At 41.4% G+C, this 18,818-nt stretch overlaps 1 pseudogene; it reads left to right on the top strand.

Moving 5' to 3' along the window:
• The window catches only part of LOC119914444, a 101,133-nt pseudogene that overhangs the window by 8,224 nt on the left and 74,091 nt on the right, over positions 1-18,818 (top strand).

Raw genomic sequence — 18,818 nt, 5'->3', positions numbered from 1 at the left:
TCGCAGGGCTGCTTTGTTGAAGGGTCACTTCCTGTTGCCAGTATGTGGCGCTACAAGAATGAATGAATGTTGGTATGTAGATGTCTTCAGGCGGGGACTCTAATCAAACATATCAAATTTGGTCCAGATGTGTGCTGCCATACCATGGACATGCTGTTAAGCAGAAACTCTGCATACATCATCAAAGTGTTAAGGCTTTTCTGAGATAGTTTTGAAGTGGATGTGGCTAACCTGCTAGGACATTAGATCATGACATAAAATTTTTCATTTCCTATGTTGGCATATGGATGTGTTCAGGGCAGGGCTGTTTTCATTAGAAGTTATACAACTTTATGTTCTATGGCAAATCATTCATTTTTCACACCACGCTACAGACATGCCCTTCAACAAAAACTCACAGATAGCACAACATTTTATCATTATCAATGCCTTTTGCTTGCACTGAAGAATTTTCAAGTTGATCAGATTAATTCTGTAGGAGGAGTTTGTTAAAGTACGGAACCTGTGATCACCAAAAATAACTGTTAAATTTAAGCGGCCTGGGGGCTGCTTTTTAGGGGACATGTTTCAGTCTCTAAAAATTAAATCAGCTCTAAATTTTGTATAAATATAAATTACCATTAATAGCTAGTCGGCTGAAGGATTTCGAGTTCTACATGAAAGAGGTTGGCAATAATTTGCCTCCTGCATGTGTGTGGTTGCTTAAGGCCAAATCAGAAGTATAATAACAATAATAAGTTTATGTGTCACATTGTTGAGTGTGTCGCAGGCATGAAATTCTAACTTTGTTTATATTTACAAAACACAAGTTGTCAGTTAAATAAAAGTTTATGTAAATTCACAGATTTTATTATTATTATTATTATTATGATTTATAAATCTAGCAGCTGCTGCGGTGAAGTAAATGTACATGTTGATTATAGCCCATCTGATACTGTATTTCTGTCGCATATACTGATATTAATATATCCATTAAAAAATGTATACATCATCGACATTTCACATTAAATTCATTAAATATTAAACGTCAGCCAGTCAGACTAATTCAACTAAAAGGGGATCCAATTAGTTGGCACTGACAGGATTGGTGTAATTACATAGTTACATAAGCTCTAAAGTGCTATGTTTGATTTTGTTAAGTGGTGTCGTAATGGAAAACACTATGATACTGTGATAATCCTATCAGTAAGCCTTTTGCATTTTCAGTGTTACACTAAATACTGTAAGTACAGTAGCCTGGTGTACTCAAATGTAAAACACAAATATTATTATTATATTATTATTTATACAGAAATACTGTGTATGCATAGGTAAAAGGTAAATTTATTGTTTTATTACAACATGTCTGAAAGATGAGATCCAGTTTCCCTTTATGCTCAAAGCAAATGATATATAAAATACATAACAAAAAAGTGTGTGAGGGCTGACTGAATCAGTTTACAGCCAGGTACATTTTCATATACGAGGAATTTGCCTTGATATATTGGTGATTGGTGGATATTTACCATAAATATATAAATATAAATATAGATCAAGTAAAGAGATAAATAATGTACAAGTATACAAAATAATACTAATGTGTGTGTGTGTGTGTGTGTGGGGGGGGGGGGGTGTCCATGACCATCTCCACTGTCTTCAGAGCATTGCTCCCAGACCTACCCTAGGTCTGTAGTGGACTTGAGCCGGGACAACACAAGGCGCTCAAAAGACTTCTCAACAACAGAGGTCAGGGCAACGGGTCTGTAGTCGTTAAGTCCTTGGTTTTTTGGGGACAGGAATGATGGTGGAGTTTTTGAAGCAGGCTGGCATGTCTCCAGTGAGGTGTTAAAAATGTCCGTGAACACAGAAGACAGCTGATCAGCACAGTCCTTCAGGGTGGATGGGGAGACAGAATCCGGTCCAACAGTCTGTTGACATCCTTCTCCAGAATGGTAAGAGAAGGGGAGGAGGTGGAGGATACTGTATTTCAAAGCAACAGTAAAACTGGTTCAACTAGTTGGCAAGATGTGAGTCATTCATGGAGTGGGGGGATTTAGGTTTGTAGCTATTGATCTGTCTGAATTCTCTCAGACAGAAGCAGAGCCATTTCTTGAGAACTGGTGTTGTAGTATCTCTGAGTACAGCTGTTTAGCATCTCGCACCGCCTTGCTAGACCTGTAATTTGACTCCCTGGCCCGGTCACCACTCCTAAATACCTCCTCCTTTTCCAATCTCAGCTGTCTGAGTTTAGCTGTAAACCAGGGTTTGTCATTGTTATAACTCACCCTGGTGTGTGTTGGTATACAGCTGTCCTCACAGAAACTGATGTAGCACGTCACGGCCTCTGTGTACTCATCCAGATTGTTGGTAGCAGTCCTGAAAACACCCCAGTCAGTGCAGTCCAAACACGCCTGGAGGTCTTCTACAGAATGAGGGTGAGTGCCACAGGATGGTAGTGGTTCAGACTAGACATTGCAGACTTTTTAGGTACAGGGCAGAGATGCTCACAAGTCTCCGAGCTAGAGTCAAAGTCAAGTTGTATTACCTGCTGCGTTCAATCCAGCTGCTTATAACTTATAAATTCTGTAACTGTAACCTGTTTTTCACTTACAGAGTTTAAGTTTAAAGTTTATTAAAGTGTAAAATCACCAGCTGTGTGGTCCCAGTACACTTTACAGAAAACAGAGAAACATAGAATTTGTAGAAAAAGAAACACATAAGAAACACATTAAAAAACAACAATAAAATAGACAATTATAAAACTAATAATAAATACAATAAAATAAAACAGACAATTAAAATTCATAAAATACCCTTGCCCAAACTATAAGCCTTCTCACAAAATACAGAGAAAACATCCCTAGCTAAAAGCTTTATTAAAAAGAAAAGTTTTTAGCCTACTCTTAAATATGGAAATGTTGGTTGCTTCCCGAACCCAGACAGGGATCTGATTCTACACCTGAGGTGCCTGATGGCTAAAGGCTCTGGCTCCTATTCTACATCTGGAGACCCTAGGCACTACAAGTAGCCCTGCATCTTGGGAACGCAGTGTTCTAGTGGGACAGTATGGTGTAAGGAGTTCCCCTTCAAGGGAACTCGAACTGCATCGGTGACAACACTATGGGAACGCCTCTGGGCGTGGCAGGGCTGAACTATGAATGAAACTACTCCAATCCTATTGGTGTTACTAGAACAGTAGTGTGTGACTGCGTAACCGGAGGGGGTATGTAAGCACGCTGGCACATAGGACACATTAGCTTCTTTCTATTCAGCAGGCACTCTGTTTGGAAGCTCCATCATCCTACCTGAAGCAGCAGATCATGTCGAAGCGATTCCAACAGTGTGTCTTTCCATGCGAGCGTTTCATCACGGAAGGTGATATCCATGGGATGTGCGTCTCATGCCTGGGGATGTCGCATGCTCAGGCAGCTCTTGAGGGGGCTGCCTGCGACCATTGCGAGGCCCTGCCCCTGAGAATGCTGAGGTCTCGAGCAGCTCTTTTTCTAGAGGATGGTCGGATGCGCTCCCCCCGTGGCACAGGCCCCGCGGTCGCTGAGGTATCGTGGCGGCTCCGATCCTGGGGATCGCAACGCGAGATCGCAGAGGGTACCGGATCGGCTGAGGCCTTTTTCCGGTCCTCATCCGCGGAATCCTCCTCCCCTCGTCCCCGATCGGGAGCCCGTTTCTCAGTTTCTCCCACTCGAGGGGTGAGTCCGGAGAGGCTGACACGATCTGGCTCTGAGGAGCTAGATGGCGCTCCCCACCAAGCCGTGTTGGATGACGTCCGATTTGGTGGGCAAGGCCTATATGGCAGCGGGTCGAGCTGGTGCCAGCCTGCACATGATGGCTGTCTTACAGGCATACCAGGCTGACCTTCGGGACAGTGATGTAGGGAGAGGTCCCTCTGAGGAGGACCTGACGGAGCTCCGTAGAGCGATGGACTTGGCTCTCCGCGTGACCAAGGAAACGGCCCGTTCCATCAGCCGATCCATGGCGCCATCTGTGGCTCAACCTATCGGGCATCCAGGGGAAGGAGAGGGCTTTTCTCCTGGATGCCTCTCGCCTTCTGGCCTGTTTGGCGAAGCAGTAGATGCTGTCGTCAACAGGTTCCAGCACGCCAAAACTCAGGGAGAGGCGTTTGAGCGATATCTCCCCCGCCGGTCAGACTCCAGGACCACGACGGCTCAGGAAAGGCAGACGCAGCCTTCGTCCAGCACCTACAGCTACAGCCAGAAGCAGAGCATTGCTTCAAGGGATCCCCTTCAACCAACCTGGGACGCAAGACGGCGCTCTCACCCACACCCCCCCGGGAAGACGGATCTGAGGACCGTCATTCAGTCTCGGTGGACCCTGGGGAAGAGGTCCTGAGACTTCGAGTAGGGGACTTGTTTGCGTCCCAAGAGATGGCCCACTATCCCCCTGTGGTTCTCCCTCTCGCCCCCAGCCCCACTAGGGCTGGATGCCATGGTGCAGACGTGGCAGAGGCTGAGTCTGTATGCGTTTCCCCCAGTCGCTCTGCTCCCGGGGGTTTCTGGAGCGGGTCCGCAAGGGCTGGTCAGTCTACTATTAGTAGCCCCGTTTTGGCCGGCACGAGTGTGGTTCTTGGATTTAATATCGCTCCTCGAGGGCCCGCCCTGGCAGGTCCCTCTGAGGAGAGCAGGTCCCTCTGAGGAGAGACCTGCTGTCCCAGGCGGAGGGCCGGATCTTTCACCCGCACCCCGCCCTGTGGCAGCTATGGGTCTGGCCCCTGAGGGGGCGCAGTTCCTAGATGGGGGCCTGACGACAGGAGCAGTTGAGACGCTGCTCAGCTCCAGAGCCCCGTCCACGAGAAGGATGTACGGCCTAAAGTGGAATGTGTTCACCACCTGGTGCAGAGAACGGGCGGAGGACCCAGTTACCTGCTCGGTAATTGTGATACTGGAGTTCCTGCAGCACCGTTTCTCTGCTGGCCTCTCCCCGTCCGATGCCTGGAGTTTGCCCCGGGGAGGGTCAGGGCCATCCTGCACCCTTGTCCAGGTTATGTCCCTAAGGTTCCGGCCAGACTGGCAGGGTCCACGGTGCTGCAGGCGTTTCATCCCCCACCTCATGTGACGGCGGAGGACGGGAGACTTCATCTGCTCTGCCCTGTCAGAGTATTTACACTCTGAGGTCTTCCCAGTGGGGGAAAGCAGACCAGTTGCTGGTGTGTTTCGGGTCCCCCAAGGCTGGGCTCCCCGCTTCTAAACACACCATCAGCAACTGGATTGTTCAGACTATTTCCCTGGCTTATCAGGTTCGCGGTTTGCCTTCACCTATGGCCGTAAGGGCGCACTCTACTCGAGGCATGGCGGCTTCTAGGGCCCTCCTTGCAGGGGCGTCACTCCGGTATTTGTGTGAGGCAGCTGGCTGGGCCACCCCTCACACTTTTATCCGGTTTTACAGTCTGGACCTTCCTTCTGCACCCGGCACCCGTGCGCTCCCCTCCTAGCCGTGCCGTCAGGTTCTGCACGCTGGGGGCAGGCGGGGGCGGGCAGGGGCAGGCGGGGGCAGGCAGGGGCAGGCGGGGTTTCGGCGCAGCCTAAGTGGGTATCTCGTTCCCATAGTGTCGTCACCGACGCAGTTCGAGTTCCCTCGAAGGGGAACGTCTCGGGTTACGTATGTAACCCCCGAGAAGGGGAACGAGACACTGCGTCGGTCCGCCACACCTCACCCCGCCTGGAGTGCCTTGCTTCATAGAAAGGGCTAATGTGTCCTATGTGCCGGCGTGCTTATATACCCCCTCTGGTTACGCCGTCACACACTACCGTTCTAGTAACACCAATAGGATTGGAGTAGTTTCATTCATAGTTCAGCCCTGCAACGCCCAGAGGCGTTCCCATAGTGTCATCACCGACGCAGTGTCTCGTTCCCCTTCTCGGGGAACAAGGGTTACATACGTAACCCGAGACGTTCTTTCAAATAGGATGGTGCCTGACCATTAAGGGCTTTGTATGTAAGAAGAAGTATTTTAAAATCAATTCTCAATTTTAGCCAGTGTAAAGTTACTAAAACAGGGGTGATATGATCTCTCCTACTGGTTCAGTATGCGTGCAGCAGCGTTTTGTATTAACTGGAGAGACTTAAGAGATTTTTTTGAGCACCCTGACAGCACAGAGTTACAGTTGTCAAGCCTTGAGGTAACAAATGCGTGAACATGTTTCTCTGCATCATCGCGATGAAGAAGGTTTATAATTTTCACAATATTGCGAAGGTGAAAATAGGCAGTCCTTGTAGTTTGCTTTATGTGTGCGTTGAAAGACAGGTCTTGATCAAAAATAACTCCCAGATTCCTCACGGTGGTGCCGGAGGCCAAGGTAATGCCATCCAAGGCAACTATGTCTGCAGACAATGTGTCTCGGAGGAGTTTGGGTCCAAGTACTACAACCTCAGTTTTTTCAGAGTTCAACATCAAGAAATTATAAGACATCCAGGTCCTTCACATCCTTAATGCACATTTGAAGCCTAGCTAACTGGTTGGTTTCATCAGTTCTGATAGAAAGGTATAACTGAGTGTCATCAGCATAACAATGAAAGTTTATACTGTGGATCCTAATGATATTACCTAGCGGAAGCATATACAAGGTGAATAATATAGGTCCAAGGACTGAACCTTGTGGAACTCCATGGGTAACTCTGCTGTGCAGAGAAGACATCGTTTAGATGTACAAACTGGGTGCGATCTGATAAGTAGGATTTAAACCAGCTTAAAGCAGTTCCTTTAATGACGATTAGAGCACAACCATGTAATGTGCACTGCAACATCTAATCAAAGCTTATAAACTACTGTAAGTCAACACATTCCCCAGACTCTCAAACCCAGTGTAACATTAACTAATTAAAACTGTGACGTTAAATTATCAACAATAAACCTGTAACCTGTTTTTCACTTACAGAGCACAACCACTTAGCCTAATGTACAATTCGTCTATAACTAACACACAGCTTATAAACCAGAGGTGGGAATAAGTAACATATGTCCAAGTCACAAGCAAGTCTCAAGTCTTAACATTCAAGTCTCAAGCAAGTTATTGTGATGAAAGTCAAGCAAGTCAAGTCATTACTTGGGTCAAGCAACTAACAAGTCAGGTCATATGAAATTCTTAGGAATTCAGTTTGTTTAAACAGTTTAAGAGGGGTGGCAATTCAACTTTATGATCATTTTGGAAGATGTATTGAGTGTTTCTGTTCTAACTATATTGAACTATAAAGGTGTTTCTATTAATAGTAATAGCGTAATAGAAACACTTGTCAGTATTCCTGTAAAAAACTATATTTAATATATTTTTTGTTTCCTCTTGAAAAAAGTTTGTTAACAAATGCATGAAGCAGATAACTACAGCTGGGATTTATTAGCTGGAAAACACTGTGGCGCCACAGCATAAAGCCCTACCTAGTCCAAGTTTAAATTTTATACCAATACCATGAAAAATTAATATTTTACACAGTTGTTTCCAAGGGTATGTCTTCAAAAACAGCACTGGCCCTTGGCGGCAAGGGGCTGTTACTGCCATCACGCCGTAGTTTGACTCAGATGTGTTTTTTTGCTGGTAGATTATGAACTTCATGCTAAAACCTGGATATCATTATTTTCAGAATTTTATTGGCTACACAAAGTGCCAGTCATCAGCACAATTGACCCTTCGCTAAGCCGCGCCCCAAATACTCAGCTGGCCAATCACAGTGCAGTATAGGACTCGCTCTAACTGACGTCCGACACTTTCATGGCTGCGCTCCATTGACTCAAATGTAAAAAGAGTCGTTTTCTAGCTTTCTTTGGCTGTATTTTTCTTAGATATGGTCAAACGCTGTTCCTGGGGCACTTGTGATAGTTACAGTCGCTATCCAGAGAGGTTGATAAGAGAAGTACGATTTGTTCACTTTCCAAAACCTAAAATAAATGATAAAATGTCTGCTGCGGATTGTTCCTAATGTAATGTTAGTTAGCTAATGCTAGCTAACTTCCTACTGAATGTAATGTAATAAAGCCCTACTGTTCTGCTTTTTAATGACTGTAATAATGAATAGAGGCCTACCCAGCTTTACAAGAACAGTGTTGATCCTTAATATCGTTGCCTTTTGTCTCAATTGTCGGGGGATGTGGTGGTTCACTTGTACTGTGTGAGTGGTAGGCTTTAGCTTCTATCTTTAATTTTTTTCATTTTAATTTGAGTCAGTTTGCCAGCCTGAATACAACCTTCAAATGTATAATGCAACGGCAAAACTGTCTGATTCTTTCTGAGATCGCTTTTTCCAACACATTTGACAATATTTCTCCAAGGATTGCATTAATAGACAGTGGCAGCGCCGACAGTTTGTCGGACTTAGCAACAGTAACTAAGGGGGGACAGGGCTTAGCGAAGGGTCAATTGCTTGCAATTGGCTCAGCCTACCCACAAAATAATAGGGGCTGGTCCTTTCTTATAACATGGGCTCTTGTTGGCTGTTGTAGGCTGTGTACTGGACACATGTAATGTGAGCTCCTCTTTGGTCGAATTCGTCAAGAGGTTAGAGTTCAGCTGCTAATTTACACAAGATATCATAGTTGTCAAATAAGATTTATTACAGTTATAATGACATACTAGCCACATCTTCGGCAAATATGAAGTCCCTGGAGATTTATTGATGGAATAATGTGCTTTGCACTAAATGTTTATACTGGATTGGATCATCTGGACCTTTGACAACGTAACAAGACCATGGAATATAATCAGTTGGTAGATTACTATACTATATTGTAGCTTAAACTTAACGCTAGCTTTCTGTTTGTTTGAGCCTATAAGTTAGCTAAATGAATTATTTATATTAGACTGTCACTTGAATTTCTTTATGGGTTCTGTAGTGACGGATGAAGATGGATGTTGTGGTGGTTGTGTCACTGATTTTTGAGCTGCAGACCTTGCACACCGCTGTTCTTTTCTTCCTACCATCATCGACAACATAATGCTTGAATGTTTGTGTTGTTGCTGCTCTGAAAACAGTTCGCTATAATAAAATATTAAATTTGATTACTATTCCGAATTTATTCTTTTTTAAATAACATATTTTTAAAAGGCAATTCTATATATAGATAGATAAAGACTGAATGAATACATAGTATCAATAAAATCCTAACAATATAAAATAAATAAAATAAATGGCAGCCGGTAAAGACAAAGTTTATGATAATTTATCACTCATAGTTAACAAGTCCATCTCTGGGATGGATCTCTAATTTATTTAATTTACTATTTATAAAGATTAAACACGACAACTTTAATCTTGTTATTTTCAACAAAGTTTGTGCTGCAGTTTGTGTTATTCTAAATTTTGACACCAAGATTAAAAATCTCAATACTACGGTTCCACATATTGGTCATCGGTTTAATTGGTTATAATAAGGCATATTGATATTGATCATAACTAGTAATGAAGTGCTGACTAAGGGTAAAACTTCAGCCTAGTATAAATATAATATAGTCTAAGAGGCAGGTTGATGGTTTAGATGAAGAAATTATTCGAAAGAAGTTAGTTGGTGAAGATATATGGAAGCAAAGAAGTCTAAATATATATCAGGTTTTACAGCTGTTTCTAAGGTTCCTGAGATAAATTGGTAATGGCTGAGGGTTGGAGATAATGAATTTAGTCTTGATAATTAGAAAGTAATCATTAAAGAAGATCATAAAGTTGTTACTACTGAGGGCTATAGGAATACATGGCACAATAGAGTTGTTACATCTGTCTGGCTACAGTGCTGTAAAGAAATCTGGGGGTCTTATTTTGCTCTCTTAATGATAAGTAATAAGCTGCTGTTAAGAATACTTATTGGATGCCTCAGCAATATTACAATACAGGAAGTCCTGCAGTGCAGTGGGGGTTAGGGGTGATTGTCAATTAGTAACAAACTAGCAACTGAGACAAGTTGTAGTTCTTGTGAGTCTGCTAGCCACCTTGAGCTAATGTTAATGCTTTCAGAGATTGTGTATTTACCTAACTGAATACCCCACATTTACGCTAAGCACAAAACTGCCTTGTTAGCTCAGTCTTTTGAACTATGAACTTTGCATGTAAATAGTGACCAAACTAAGGTAAAATGTATATCTTCATTCCCTTTAATCATTTGTAAGGGAAATTGGACACAGAAACACAAGGGAATTTAGTAATACAATACAATAACATGTAATAATTTAAAATAGGAATAATACACTATAAATAATTTTGTGTGTAACTACACATGTGCTGAGTGACCTTCAGAAACTATTACAATACTACTGAAAATCTAGGGCTTTACTACCCAGATAGCAAACTGACTCCGCACTGGAGGTATCACACGGTCCGGAACGGATCTGCAAAACGGGGCCGTTTATGCAGTGGCTCATCCGGCCTGGATCCGATTTGGATCCGTTCATAAAAGTGGCTCATCTGGCCAAATATGTAAATGTAAATGCTCCGTACTTGTATAGCGCCTTTCTAGTCTTTTCGACCACTCAAAACGCTTTTACACTACATCTGCATTCACCAGTCACACACATTCATACACTGAGCCTAAGTGCTCAAACAGAAACTAACATTCACACTCATTCATACACTGGCAGAATAGCCGCCAGGGGCAATTTGGGGGTTCAGTATCTTGCCCAAGGACACTTCGACACGCAACCAGGGGGAGCCACGGATTGAATCGCTGACCTTCCGATTAACGGCCAACCCGCTCTACCTCCTGAGCCACAGCCGCCCCTAAATATCTCAAATCTAGCTGACCAACATCTACTGTTCTGTTTAAAAGCTTAAATACTTATTATAACCTGTCTATCCTTTAAGCCACCCTGCGGTTCTTTAGTTAAATGCTTTTACTTTTGAAGATGCAGAAAATAGTAATCGGAAGGTCAGCGGTACAATCCCCGGCTCCTCCAGGCTGTATGTTGAAGTGTCCTTGGGCAAGATACTAAACTCCAAATTGCCCCTGGTGGCTGTTCCAGCAGTGTATGAATGTATGTGAATGGTGTATGCGATGTGGTGTAAAAGCGCTTTGAGGTTTACAGCAGGAGCTCTGCTGAGAGAGGAGAGCAGGGGAGGGGCTGCAGCATGATGGCTTGCTTGTTGTATTGGCTGCTTCCGCACAATAGTCAGTGTTAATAGGCTGTTACTCATGACTTGTAATCAGCAAGTACTGTGGACATTGTACTCAACACTCTGTGGGCCTGAGCAGGCAGAGAGAGGCGGCTGCGTCAGAGCCAAAGGAGAGCATTTTTTATTATTTATGTCAGCTATCTGTTTTTAAAATGACCAATGCAGATTATTGGAAAAATTAATATCGGCGCAGATAATCGGCCAGACCGATTATTGGTCACCCCCTAGCAGTGACTTAACCATGGGTGAGTAAGATAGAGTATAAATGTTTTGTTTGTTAAGCTAAGAGGAGAGGAAAAGTCCGCTAGCCACTAGGCTAATTTATGCAGTTTAAAATGTCATAGGCTAAGATAATAATTTTGGACATAAAAAAAAATCTTGACAGACAAATTTTTTGCTTATGTTAAATGTGATTGTTATTAAGGCATGTTTTATGTGTGGTAGTGGTGTCAATTTAAAGTTGACTTTGCTGTATTTATTGCTGCAATTATTTTATGTGTTGTTGTTTTTTCTTTTATTGCCAAAAAACACAGAAAAAAGAGGAGGTAGCATGAAGTCTCCATCAATTGCATCTTTGTCAGAGGAGGATAAAAATAAGAAGTAGGACAAAGGACAGCAACACAGGATACCTTTTTATATTTTTATATTTCCCCTTACATGCCTTCTTGTTTATGTGTAAATACAGAGTGAAAATAGGAGCACATCACATAGCACGTTGTCACTGTGTGATTATAGAGCATGGGAGAACAGTGTATACTTTTAACATATTTCTATACATACACACACACACACACATATATATATATACACACATTATATATATATATACATATATATATATATATACATATATATATACACACATATATATATATATATATATATACATATATATATACACATATATATACACATATATATATATATATATACACATATACATATATATATACACATATATATATATATATATACACATATATATATATATATATACACATATATATATATATATATATATATATATATATATATTATATACATACACACATACACAGTTCTGAAGGCGAAAGGGGGTCAAACACAGTATTAGTATGGTGTTCCTAATAATCCTTTAGGTGAGTGTATATATACAAAATAAATGTATGCAATGTATGCCTAATGTGTTATCACTCCAAGACAACATCCTTGCAGAGGTAGAGGGTGATGATAACCCCAGTCATGTTGATGAGGAGGGAGAGAAGGAAGAGGTGGAGCTGCAGGATGAGGAGAAGGTTAATGGAACAAAAAAAAACAGTGGCAGGTACAGGGGCTGAGTAGTTAATTATATGTAGAGTGAGAATTATAAAATGCATTATTATTAGTCAGATTTATTACTGATGTTCTTCTCATACATAAGTAACTGTACTATCAGCAGAGACAGAGTCCAGCACAGGGGAAGCTGAGCCAGGGAGAGGCTTGTATTTTTAACACACACACTGCTCTATTTTATGGAACTGTATTGTAGTTTTTGATTGTGTCTAACTTGTAACTAGTTAAACAAGCTGTACACACGGCATTTTGGTAATAGCATACTGTAACTTACGCTGGGTGTATTTGAAATGTTTGCTACATTCCCCTCCGGTAAAGCCAGTTAGAACATTAGCTGTAACAGAGATAGGAAGAACGGCACCCGCTAATAAAACAAGCAGAAAAGCAGTGCGAGGGGGCCAGTTGCCAGGATGGATGATGCAGGGCTCTACAGAGTATTTCACCCGCAAAAAAGAAATACATGGGAAGAGGAAAAATTATTTACGTGCCCAGTGTGCGGGTAAAGACTATAAACTACCGTAACTGTTCTGCATGAATGGTTATGATTATTGACAAGTATTTCCTTACTATTAATAAATTAGAGACCAATGTACACTGTTTTTCTTGCACATGAATTTTATAAACGGAAACATTCCACAAAAATTTAACCACTGTAACACGGTTACTTTGGAAATGTAATACATTACAGATCACAAGTTTAAAATGTAACAGTAGCCTAGGTTAACTATTTCAATTACTCTATCAAAATATTATCACTTTTCTAAATTTCTAATGAATATTTTTCAACTGTTAACTATTTAAAGTTAAAAGTTTGTGGGGCAGGTTAACTGGCAGATAGTGGTGCTGCAAATTCAGACAATAGAACCAATCAAAAAGCATCAAAGTTTACTAAACAGCTGTGGCTGGAACTGGCAAAGAAAGACATCGTGTGTTTGTGAAAAACAAAGCAATATAATTAATATTATTCAACATATAGTCGAGATTTTTATAGAAAATAGTCAGATGTAACCCCCGATGTTATCATAACCATTTTCATGTAACTGTGATTTAAATACACATTTTCCCCAGTAACTGTAACATACTAGTTACAGTTTATTTGTAATTAAATTATGGAACTAAATTAGATGTAACTAGTTACTTACCAACACTGGTAACTGGAATATAATATTCATAATAGGCCTAGCTAGCGGTAAACTACATAGTATATATATAATTTATTGAATACACTGAGATTATGTAAGTGATATAGTAACATTTTGCTAACAGCTGACCAGTATAGCTGACCTGCCGCCCAGTCGCGCATTCACGCCAAGGATGGTGCATTGAGTAACTCAGAACTTGGATTAGTAACTAATAATATTACTGGAAAAAGTAATCCGTTACTCTACTAGTTACTGGGAAAATGAGTAAATGTAAAATGAGAAAAGTAATATTAGTACAGTTCCTACCCAACTCTGCTAACAATAGGCCTAGCTATGAAATTTGTTTTAATTTAATGTTAGAATATACTAATAGGAATAATTTATTCTCCACAGATTCTGTGCAACCAAAGTTTTTTATTAAAAATTAAATAATACTGACAAATTAAACTCAATCAGCAACAAAAAAAATACTTTCTTAAAAGAGAAAGCAAGCATGTAACCACATTTTAACTGAAAACACAAACAATTTGTAAACACTTTCAACACCCTCCCTACTCTGAGGGAGTAAACACGAGCCTACAGCTCCACTCTTATTTCTGACCCTAAACCAGGAGTTCTTAACCTTTCTGACAGTCATTTACACTGGGAACGCTGGGGACAGGTCCCCACCTCATTTTGAAACGGCTGATTTTGTCATCACTTTTTGAAAGCATTTGTTAAAAATGCTCTGAAAAATAGCTTGCACCAAACAAATTAAGTTAACTAACAAATGAAAATGCTCTGAGAAAGGTTGATTTGCACAATAAGAAAACATGCTATGCAGTATAGTTTTTCACATTTTCACCATAAATTGGTGCAGAAAATGTCTCCAGAATGCAGGAAATTACGAGTTTAATGCTCAAAATCTTCTGGGGGAGGACTCCCAGACCCCGCACATATATCTATATATCTGTATCAAATATTTAAATCTAAATAGTGCTAAAAATCTTCTTGTCTTGTTCTTGAGCATTGTCACGTCTCATGACCCAAATGTATCATCATGCCACTGATCTGAGCCCCTATGTCCCCACCACTTTTCAACTATAATCACCTTGCTAACCACATGGTATATTGTCAATCTTTTTTTTTTATGTTTTACCTCTGTTACAACGTGACTTCCGTTCTTGGTTAACAAAAAACAAATTGAAGTTCTCAGACCCTCTTCATTCTTCATTAAAAAGGAATAAATATAAAATGAATTGCCAAAAACCAAAAAAATCTGTGTATAATCCGTGTATGGTTCATTCTTTGATTATTTCCTTTCAAAACCGGAAAACCAAAAATGGGAAAAAACAGATAAACAGAAAACAGCTTTGTGTATTAGACTTACTTGAACATCAACATAGGCTCAGCATTCGGTTTGTAACTCACTAGCAACTGGGACAGGAATAGGACACCTCAGAATTTGCCTAAGAATCCTCTGGTTTTTAAGATTTCTTCAGTATCAAATTAATTCAGTGATAGTTGTGAGTATATCCAATGATACACATTAAACATGAACTGTTATTAGTTAATATTCATTCCTCTACACTGTTTCAACCTGACCATTATTTTGGATGGAAGAATTTAGAAAGTTACCCAGCGCTGCGGAGAGCCTTCAGCTGCAGTAGGCACATACTGTAGATTAGGCTATACGTAAAAAACAGTGGCATTGAACTTCATCCAGCCAGGGGAAACCACCAGTTCAATGTGGCACTCCAATATGCCGGTTCCACCAATGCGTTCTCATCTCAATAACAATATATCTCAACTCATAACTGACACTTTCAGACAGAGTGACAAAGCGTAAGTATGAAACGCCACCGTTTGCTATGTCCCAGCAACACAGAGGATGTTAACCCTACCTGCTAGCAAATCAGCCGTGAGGCCGATGTGACCTGGTGCACTGCAGAGGATCGGTGATCATTCCCTCTGGTTGGATGAAGCCTGACACAGACCACAGCTGTTTCAAACAACAGGCACACGTGTACAGCAGCTAGTTAGTTTGAAAACCAGTAGGGATACAACACCGGTCATAGATGGAACAATACGCAGCTGCCTTTTTTTCCGATTTTGGTTTTAAAACAGAAGAACAAAAACAGATGTTTGGTTTTTTGTTTTCTGTTTCTGTTTTTTTTTCCGATTTGTTTTGAAACGAAAGAACAAGGATTAAAAAACTGACCATTGTTGCTGGCATACTGGCACTGCAAGTACAGAGAACACAACCAAGTACAGAAATGCTGCAAGAAGCACAGGCGACAATGGCAACTGTGGGACACTGTGGAAAGTGATCAACATGCCCGGACACTGCATGGGACACAGTTGTCCAACCAATAATAATAATAATAATAATATTTTAGCTCTTTTTCCAACACCACTGACCAACTAGCCAACTTAACTTCATGAGTCACAAAGCAGCATTTAACTCTGTTTTAGGAACCATGGCTGCTGGATTGAGGCGGGTGATCTTGTTCCTGTTGCTGCTGTGCTGTTGGCAGCTGACCACGGCCAAAGAATCCACAAAGAAGGGAAAGAAAGGCAAACAAGTCGTCTGTCCATCGTAAGTAAATATCCAAATACATCTTTTCTCAAAAAATTGCTATTGTTATTAACATTATCCTGGCAATTTATCATCATTCTGTTACACCAGAATTATCTGGTTATTGTAGTGAACCTACTTTACTATTGGTGAAATTATGAATATTAATATTTGAAAATATATTGTAAATACTTGTTGGGGCACCACATGAAAATTCTGTCCGCTCAAGGTCTCAGGACTCCTTAGGTATGGTTTGATAATCAAACAATTTCCTAGTAATTTGTTAGTTATTAATGGTTCAATTATTTCAAAATTGGTGAGTTTAATCAATTAATCTCAAACGCTAAACAGTACATACACACAAATAACTGATTCAGGTGAAATGTATTTACTAACTAAAGTGAATACAACAGTGTGAGTAAATATAATCGTATCACAGAAATAACAGTCAAAACAGAAACAAACCAGAATGTAATTAACAGAATATAGTGTAGAGTAAATTCAGGATAATAGGTTCAAAATGCATTCAGTTTGGTATTGTGGAGGGAAGATAGTTCCAAGGGAATAAGGGAGCCAATGAGCGCAAGTTACGGAATAATTGAGTTTAGGGCTGAAACGATTTATTGATTAAATTGAAAAAAAAAAAAAATAAAATCATAAAATGCTTCAACACAAATTCTTTGCATCAATGCTGCATTTAATCAATGTAACTATACAGCACAGTGTTTCACAGGGACATTTATCAGTGTCGCACACGACATGATTATTGGAGCTGTTTGCAAAGTGGAGAAAGAGAGAGAATATAGCGAGAGACAAAGAAGAAAGTGTCCAAAGTATGGGATCACTGCCAGCGGAACACAGACAAGGTGACAGTAACAGCAACTTTAGCATTTAACTGAAATCATGATTGACTGTTGAGTTGAAGCCAAAGTAAGCCGCAGTCCTCAGCTGTAAATGTGCACACGTGCGTTGGTTGTTCTCCTTTTTGGGCCGTGACTTGAAACCTCAGTCATGAGTTAACTGGGTGTCGGGGAGCTCCAGCTCTCTCTGTAACTCAGACAATCCCTGCTACCTGTGTGTGCTAATCCATCCTTTCAACCAGATTCTGTCTTTATAATCGCCATCTTTATAATAAACAGCTGTTTTGTGTGCAGAATCACGTGTTTCACGTGTTTTATTGAAAAAAAAAACACAAACAAAAAAACTTGGTTTGGAGACCAGCGTCGTCTGACAGCCGCTGTCAGCTCCTGTAGTGTTTGTGTCCCTGTCACCGATCAGTCACGTAGTGTGAACGCCACAACGACTTCAAGACTGCTGTCCTGTGACGGCAAGTTGTGTGAACTACACGGCCATCAGCTGACGCTGAAAGTCGTGTAGTCTGCATGAGCCTTTAGTATAACTTGTATAGCACTCTAAGCAGCTGTCTGGTTGTTGGTCTGATGTTTGCTGGATGACACTATGAAGTTCCGATAGGACTAATAAAGATCACCTATAAACATGCACAGCTGATCCCGTTAGGGGGGGGGGGGCGCCGCCAAGCAAAAGTACTTCTAAATGATGCGTTGATGAATCATTGAAATAATCTATTGAAGCTTCGAATACTAAAATCATCGTTAGCTGCAGCCCTAATTGAGTTAGAGGAAATTAGGAGTTTAGTAACTAAGGACTGTAATACCAAAGCTAAAGCACACCAGCTCAACCACCGAATTAACTCAACATTTAAACTCAATTATTAGTCCAAGAGCTAGGGAAAAGAATTAAATAACACAGTATGATCCTTCCGTTACGAGAAAATATGAGGAGAAATGGGAGCATGCCGTTGATACAAAACGTAAACACAATATAAGCTCATGCTATAAAACCTGGAACACCGGCAGGAAAGTAAATGCATCAGAGAAGAAATTAAGAGTACTACAGGTTAATTTAAGTCTTTTAGCTTTACCAAAATGGTATTTAAAGAAAACTGACATAGCAATTACTAAACAAAATAAAAAGGCGAGAACCACTACTAACTTAGCAAAGATTATGAACCAAACATAACAGCTTATACAGAAGAACCTTTTGTTCACAAGGTCTGGGTTGGAATAATATCCTTTGGTTCACATTCTTGTTGCTTATCTTGTTCACACATTGGCTAGAAAGTGGGGAAGAGGTGTTTGCTGTGTGTGTGTGTGCGCGCGCGCCTCAGTTTTATGGCTGAGGGACTCCTTCGTAGGGGGAGGGGCTAAGGCGTGGAGGAAGCTAGCGTCCCAGGGTGGGACAAAATCCTCAAACGAGGGGCGGCCACCAACAACTGTTGAGCCCTGGCACAAATAGCTTCCTTAAGGCTGTCAGTGGTAGCTCCCTTCCACTGGACTTTAAGGTCCACGGACTCCAAAAACATGTTCTCAAAATCCGTGGGGGGTCAGTGGAGGAGGGTGAGGGCGAGCGTGCTGTGGGTCCATGTTGGCTTGATCGTTCTGTTGTGAGTCAGGACAGAACAGACCCAAACACAACACTCAGGATTACAGGTTTTATTTAGGGGAAAATGGGGGTTGAGGGAGAGGTGGGGGGGAACACGGGCACAGGGGACCAAGGAGCCAGTAGGGTAGAGGAGGCGGCGACAAGGGAACCGAGAGGCACCGGGGACCGAGGAAGAGAGGCATGGGAGAACTGACTGGGTGGTTGGTGGAGGAGTGTGGTGGCAGGCTGAGGAAGAGCTGGGAGGA

The sequence above is a fragment of the Micropterus salmoides genome, unplaced genomic scaffold, assembly GCF_014851395.1.
Source record: "Micropterus salmoides isolate LMB-PRFRI ecotype aquatic unplaced genomic scaffold, ASM1485139v1 Ms_hic_scaffold_1, whole genome shotgun sequence".
Classification (NCBI taxonomy): Eukaryota; Metazoa; Chordata; class Actinopteri; order Centrarchiformes; family Centrarchidae; genus Micropterus; species Micropterus salmoides.
The sequence above is the reverse complement of the archived record's forward strand: the minus strand, read 5'-3'. Positions and strand labels throughout refer to the sequence as shown.